This window comes from Pyxicephalus adspersus, unplaced genomic scaffold, assembly GCF_032062135.1.
Source record: "Pyxicephalus adspersus unplaced genomic scaffold, UCB_Pads_2.0 Sca245, whole genome shotgun sequence".
In the NCBI taxonomy this organism is placed as follows: Eukaryota; Metazoa; Chordata; class Amphibia; order Anura; family Pyxicephalidae; genus Pyxicephalus; species Pyxicephalus adspersus.
In genome coordinates, this window is record NW_027317252.1 from 1 (window position 1) to 7,324 (window position 7,324).

Consider the following 7,324-nt stretch of genomic DNA (forward strand, 5'->3'; position numbering starts at 1 on the left):
GGGAAAAAAAGGGTGAAGCCTAAAAAGGGAAAGTTTCAGACCTTTGCAAGGAACCAGCATTCCTGCACGGTTTCTGATGATTGGTGCCTCACAATCTGCTTAGATGCCCACACTTGGCATTGGTTCTTAAAGTGTCTCCCGCAAGGTAGAGGTTCAGTGGCATGAGAAAGTGGTAACCGCACCTCAACCTCACTGCCGGTCTGAACATAGCTTATTAGGTAGGGGGACAGCAGTAGGAGGAGGGGTAAAAACTCCCAAAATGGATCTAAAAAAATTAAAGGGTACTAATAATGACTTGTATCCCCAACCTTTGTTTACTTAAGAGATTCCTAAAATGAAATCAACCTCTGTTAATGCTGGAACCGGTTTGTGCAAATGCCAGGCATTCTAACTCTTACCTCTCATTCTCAGTCATTATTGATATTTTTACACTTTTGAGATCTGTTTTCGGGTTTTTCCTCTCCTTTTACTGTAGCCCTACTTGTTCCCCATTACAACCAAATAATAGAAGCAGCACAGTATGAATATATTTTTGATGTCTCAATTGTTTAACTCTTAAGCGAAGTGAAGCGAAGTTTAAATCTTAAGCGAAGTGAAAATGATCAATTATAGCCTGTTTAGTTCAATATCGAGGGGAAGGTCCTTAAAAGTAGGAGGCACTTTACGTCAGTACAGTATACTTTAGTAGAATCTGTGATTAAACATGTTGGTTTATTAACAACTTTCCTCACAAAGACGGGGAACACCCTTTCACACTAGATTTTCTAAACCGTTTAAAACCATTATTTTGGGTGACCAAAATCTAGTGTGTACAAAGTATTAGAATGCCTAGAAAAGAGCTGTAGATGCATGCCACCCCTGTATTGTGACCATCCAAAAACAGCCGGGTGGTTACTGAAAAGTGCTGGATGGTGCGCCCAGCTAAAAAGAGCTGGCTGGGGAGAACACTGAAAATGAAAGTTAGCTTGTAGGCAATAAACGGCCTAATACACTTTTCTAGATGGTAAATGCATATACCTTTTATATATTGTGCAGTTTGTTTCAGGCTGATAAATGTTTTCTTGTTTCCATTCACTCTTTCAGGTTGTCTTCAGATTCTCGCAGCATTGCAACAGATGGGGGTGGAACTTGACCTGGATACCTTCAGTATTTATATTGCTGATTTGTTTAGAAATTTGGAATCCCCTGAATCTGTTCTGCAGGTACAATGATTTTCTTATTTTCTAAGTGCTAGTAGAGACAAGGAAACGATCAGTTATAGCAGGGGTCGGCAAACTTTTATGGCCACTAGACCATTTCAGGGGTGGGCAGGACACACTAGGCCAGACTGAGTCCCGCCCTAATGGCCCCGCCCACCACCAGGCAACACCCCCTGAAGTGAAATCCCTCTCCTCTGTATGCATTGCCAAGGAGAGGGATTCTTTCCTTCAGGGAGCCTTCCCTATTTACTACTACAGCCACGGTAAATAAGTGAGCAACAGCAAAAAGGCGGCTCCGGTAGTTCCTAATGCCCTCTGGCAAATCCGGCCGGGAATTAGGCCGGATTGGCCAGGGGGCGTTAGGCCGAACGAACCACCGGCTAGGCCGTATCTGGCATAAAGGAGGGAGTTTGCAGACCCCTGAATTATAGTCCCTGAATTAGTCATTCCCAATAGTCTCTGAATTTGGAGCTGTTGGTCATGTCTTTCTCTCCATTACATGGGGGTGGAAGCATTAGCAGTTTATAGTAGAAAGATAACATTGCTTGTGCTGTTTGTACAGCTCACAGAAAGTCACAAGAACAAACCCTTTTGCAAGATCAACAAGTATTTATAAAAAAAAAAAAAAATTAAACTTCTGTAGTCACTATAACTTCAACATACATTTAGTTTTTGTATATTAGTATATCCCAGGATTAATTAACAGGTATTTTAATGACATTTTAAGTAAAAGCGTGATAGTTTCCAATGACAGATGCACGAACGCTCTACACACAGTGCCCGTCCTTTTCTAAGCAGCCTGCTGTGCTCTACTCCCTTGATTCGTATCCCTTATGGATTGTTCATGGACGTGTCTTGATGGATCCATAAATGACACCTGGCAACCGATATACATGTCAGATTTTCCCCCTAGGACGAGCAATACTGTTCTTTTGGGCAAGAATCCCCTGATGTGTACATTGGGTTTTAGTGATTGGATTTTCATGCAACAGTGAATTGTAAAAAGCAATTGTTTTCAGTAGAGTATGTTTATGCTGCTAAAGTCTATCCTAGTTCAGTATCCCTATGTTTTCAAGAATTACATGCTTGGGAAATAATATTTTCTATCTATGTTTTACAAAGCTAAAAATGAAATTATGCTTTTTTCCCATTTATTAGGAAAGCGGATTTCAGGAAGAGTTTAATATACTTTACCTGGCAACACTCAGAGGAGGAATCGTAAACAAAAATTTAAAACGAGTTCATGGTTTATGTAAGTATATACTGTTCGAAAGTAATAATTGTTCTAGGTCTTGTTTCGTAGGGATAAATAATGCAGACTACATACAGAATTGGCCAAATCCACAAAGGAAAACATTCACTTTGTGATTAGCAAATTAGGTAATGGTGTGGCTAAGAAATAGTGAAAGAAAAAAGTTCTTTGTTGCACTTTATAGGCATCAACAGTTTTCGAGGTCCAGTGAAACATTTAGAATACTAGGGGGCAGCACAGTTGTCTCAGTGGTTAGAACTCTGGCCATTTGCAATGTTAGGTCCCAGGTTTGAATTTCAGCCAGGGCACCATCTGCGTGGAGTTTGCATGTTTCCCCATGTTTGTGTGGGGAAACGTGCAGTTATGTTAATTGGCTTCCCCCCCAAAATAACTATAGACTGGACATATGATTATGGTGGGGAATTTAGATTGTAATTCTGTTTGGGGGACAGTTAGTGATAGACTATGGACTAACTATTGACTTTGTAAATCGCTGCGTAATATGTCAGCGCTGTATAAATACTACCTAATAAGAATACTTCTGGAGGCCTAAATTATAATAAGATATTTATCAGATAGTACTTTAAAAGAGATGAGCAACAAAAATGGTAAAGTATATAATTGTTAAAACATAGCAGGACAGAGTACTGAAACTTAGTATATGTTGTTTTTTTTTTGTGGGAGTGAGTGGTCAGTGGATGCGACTGAAACCTTTAAATATAATAAAGGGAAAAATAATAACAAAAAAGGGCAAATTCCATTAAATCTTTTCCTACCACCTCTCTTTACAAAAAATATGTTAGAAATTTGATGAAGTTTGAGCTAATGTTGTTCTGCATAAAAAAATTGAACATTTGGCCTTTTTTGTTATTGGTTCTCTCTCTCTTTTTGGGGAAAAAAAACTTTTTTTTACAGTTTAAAGTGTTTTCTTGTACAAAATGTGCATCTTAGCATTTGTAGAAGAAAAAGTAAATTATATTTATTTATTGGTGATCAATATATTTTTTGTTGTTATCTTTTAGTAACAACAAATATCCCATTAGTCAAGAGCAGAAGTTTTACACAAATTTTTGCTGGGGCGGTTCCAAGGTAAGTGCACATAAATTTCTTTGCAACCACATTTGGTGTTTTTATGCATCTGTGGTGCGTTAATTGTCTGTCTGTTTTTCCTATTCCTTTTTTTCTGCCATGTAACTTGGTTCACAACTCCTTTATGAATGCTTAAAAACTCATACAGCTGGATCTGCATTTTTAGGGGTCACCAAGGTAGAAGACTTTACCCAAACTATGTAAAATAGAAGACCTAAAAATAGGAGAAAATGCCCCAAAAAGCTCCACAAATGGGTTGAAACACATAAATGTCCCAGTAATTTATTTGGTGGTGTTTTTGGCATTTATGGTTTGTTTTGGAAGTTTGCAAGTTTTTTTGGGTATTATAAACGCTGTTCAAGCATTGCAGGCTGCCTTCTCTTTGCAGCCTATCAACAAAACATTCTTGTGTGAACTGAACTATTGGAATAAATAGGAATTTCAAACAGTCCTTTATTGATGTGACCTTAGAGTAGCAATCTACTTATGTCCCTATCTTAATTGTAGTCTAGGGATATTTTTGGTGGGAAACCAGTTAATAGAAAACAATCGTGCTGAACATACAATCACCATGCATAGAATACTTGGAGTGTGATAAAATGATCAATATAGCATAATTCAGAGCTAAGCCTTGTGTACATAATGAACCTATATTGTACCCAAGCATGTAGGTAAATATAAAATTATTAGCCAAGCCAAAAGATATTTTTATTTTCTAGTTTTGGATATAGTGGGGAAAATTAGATCTGTTGGTTTTAACTGTGGGACTGGATTACAGAGATTTATTCTAATTTCATATCTTGCTGACAATGATTTAATCAAATTGGAAATAAGATAAAATTGCCATTAGCAATACATAAGAGGGGGAAAAAAAGTAAAAATCTGAAGAAGACACTAGCCCTTATCATACTATAGAAAAAGCTGATAAAATATTGCTAGCATATGTATGAGGAAACATTTGGCTGCTACATTTTAACATTAATTGACAACCAAAAAGACCAAGTAGTAAATTGCTTGTCCTTATTTGTTTATTCTTTTTTTTAATATATATAAATCTTATCATTTGTTCCTTGCATATTTAAATTAATATTGACTAACTTTCTGCCTCTGCAGTCTTCTCCAAACATTTACTACTTTTCTGTGTTTTGAAAATATAAGGGGTTTTTTTTTATATGAATAGCACAGGTAAATAAGATTTATATTCAAAGTTTATTGCTATCAATAGTTAAGTCAAGTGGAACATTGCCATGTTCTGTATTTTCAAGCAGTTTAATTTTATATTAAGAAAATAAAATAAAATAAATAAATAAATAATAAACAAATAAAATAAACAAATAAAAAAGGGATCTTCTTTAAATCCACCTTCAGTTCTATTTTTTCCCAGCATCCCTTGCTTGTTATGTCAGGTCCCTGCACCTTCTTGCTTGCAGTTCTGAACCAGTAATCAGGTTCATTTAGAATGTCAGGTCATTGTACACCTTGCCGGCTATTTGTCAGTCAGCACTGCGCGGAGTTCAGCCATGTCATGTCACAATCGCCCACACTGCTTTCTAGGACGCTTTACCGTGTAAGCTCTTGTTTTGATGTACCTATCATAGCATGTGCTTAACCTTGTGTGTAATGTCCTCAACAGCTGTTCTGTCCTGCACTGCACTCGCTTATGCGACGCTTAAGAGCAAATTAACTAGTGACCCAATTATTTCCCAATTATTCATCCACTTAACTAGTGTGCGGCAGGGCTTCAAATCGCTGATAAACGCCGCCTGGTTGTGCAGCCTGTGCATACTCATTTGTATGTTAATCCAGGAGTAGGCTAGTAGATAATGTTGAATGGCGGTGTGTGATTAGACCCTCTGACAAACTGCCAACGTCTTTCATAGAGTGGGTGGGCGACGAGAGCTTTTCACTGCACGCTGATAGACTGCCATCAGTTTTGTGTCTACTGCAGTCACTTCTCCTGCGTCCTTCCCTGTCTCCTGTCATGCCAACCTCTGTCCTCAATCAAGTAAATAACCATCCTCTTTAAATAATCAAAGCTAATTGAATTGTAAACTTTCTATTAAGATGTTTACACCTTTGATTTTATGCTAAATCACCAATCCATGACAAATATGCTGCTAATAATGTTCATATCTTTAAAATGTAAGTCAGCTCACATATAGCTGACAGTTCATTATATAGCTGTATTGATTAGATATCTGCACGTAAAGCCCACCCTGCTGCCTCATATCTTGCAAAATATATATAATATATATAGTCTTTACAACAAATTGGTAATGCAACTGTGCAAATATTACTCTTGTGCAGCCTTATTAACAGTATGTTTAAGTAACAGGCAAACAATTGGCATTGACATAGAGGAGATGCATTCTTTATGTATAGGCGATTTATTTTCTTCATCCTGGCACAAAGTACATGAAGACACCTCAGTGCAAATCTGCAGTCGGGATTATTGGCTATAGCCAAAATCTTGTTAATTAGGTGCATGGTTAGGATGTCACCCGTTTGAATCTATTATACCTCTGATTTGCTATTGCCCTTTTTCTTAAGGATTTTTTTTTAAATGTACAGTTTAGGGAAAGTGTAGTTCCAAAGAAGGTTGCAGTACAGACAGTAAGCTGTGAAAAGCTGCAGCTCCAGCCAATGGCCCTGCCAAAGCCTTTCTGCTACAAAACGGGTCAGCACAGTGGTTCAGTGGTTGGCCTCTGCAGCGCTTGGTCTCAGGTTCGAATCTTGGCCAGGACTCTATCTGCATGGAGTTTGAAGGTTCTGCTTGTGTTTGTGTGGGTTTCCTCCAGGTACTCCGGTTTCTTTCCCGGTATGCTGGTTTCTTCCAACATTCCACAAAACAAGCAGTTTGGTTCATTGGCTTCCCCCCAAAATTGACCTTATTGTATTAAAGACAAATGACCATGGTAGGGACATTAGATTGTGAGCCCCTTTGAAGGACAGCTAGTGACATGACTATGAACTTTGTACACCGCTGTGTACTATGTCAGCGCTATGTAAATACTGGATAATATAAAATGGAAAGGAGAATTTTACCATCTTAATCTACTTGGCCCTATGTGTTGAATCATTGTCATGTTGAAAAGTCCCCATTTATATTGTACATGTATAATAAAATTATATTGTACATGTATAATAAAATAATGTAAAGCTTTTCTTCAAAGGATAGCATAAATAAATTTGCACGTTTGCAATTTTAAATGTATGTTTTTTTTTTTCTATATGCACGTCACTGGAGAACATGTATGACAAACTACTCATGGGCTGGACATTATTATGCTTCTAATACAGATAAACTATTTTTTGGGGGCTTTGAATTTGCTTTAATGTGATTTCCTTTTTTTTATATCTCCATTTTTACAAAATAGTATTGGGCTAAATAAAAGTAATGCTTACTTAATGTAATATAAGTTGGTGTAATGGTTTCCTTAGAGTAAAAATGGGAAATAATATAGAAATGGCATTCATGCATGGGAGGTAATATACAAACACACACTTTAAAGCTGTCTGGTTGCAACATTGCCCAGACAGCACTTAAAATGGATGGTGTGAAATGATTTATGTGGACGCCAGACGATTGCACCTACTTTGTATCATTATTAAAACACTTTACATAATTATGCACTTAAAGACGGTATGAAATGCCTTGTTTTTATGACAAAGTTACTGTAAGCAACTTGTTCTGATTGTTCAGTAATGTTGTGTGCTGACTGTTATTTTCTGTCCTGTGCTGCCACCTACAGGAACAATGATGCTCAACTCTTGGCAAAGGTAA

The 7,324-nt window shown here is 37.3% G+C and overlaps 1 long non-coding RNA gene across 1 annotated transcript; it reads left to right on the top strand.

Moving 5' to 3' along the window:
• The first annotated feature begins 12 nt into the window (after positions 1-12).
• On the top strand, positions 13-7,324 carry LOC140344954 (uncharacterized). The gene is made up of 4 exons (XR_011923712.1): positions 13-1,202; positions 2,358-2,451; positions 3,474-3,540; positions 7,293-7,324. It is a non-coding gene; the product is annotated as an uncharacterized lncRNA (long non-coding RNA).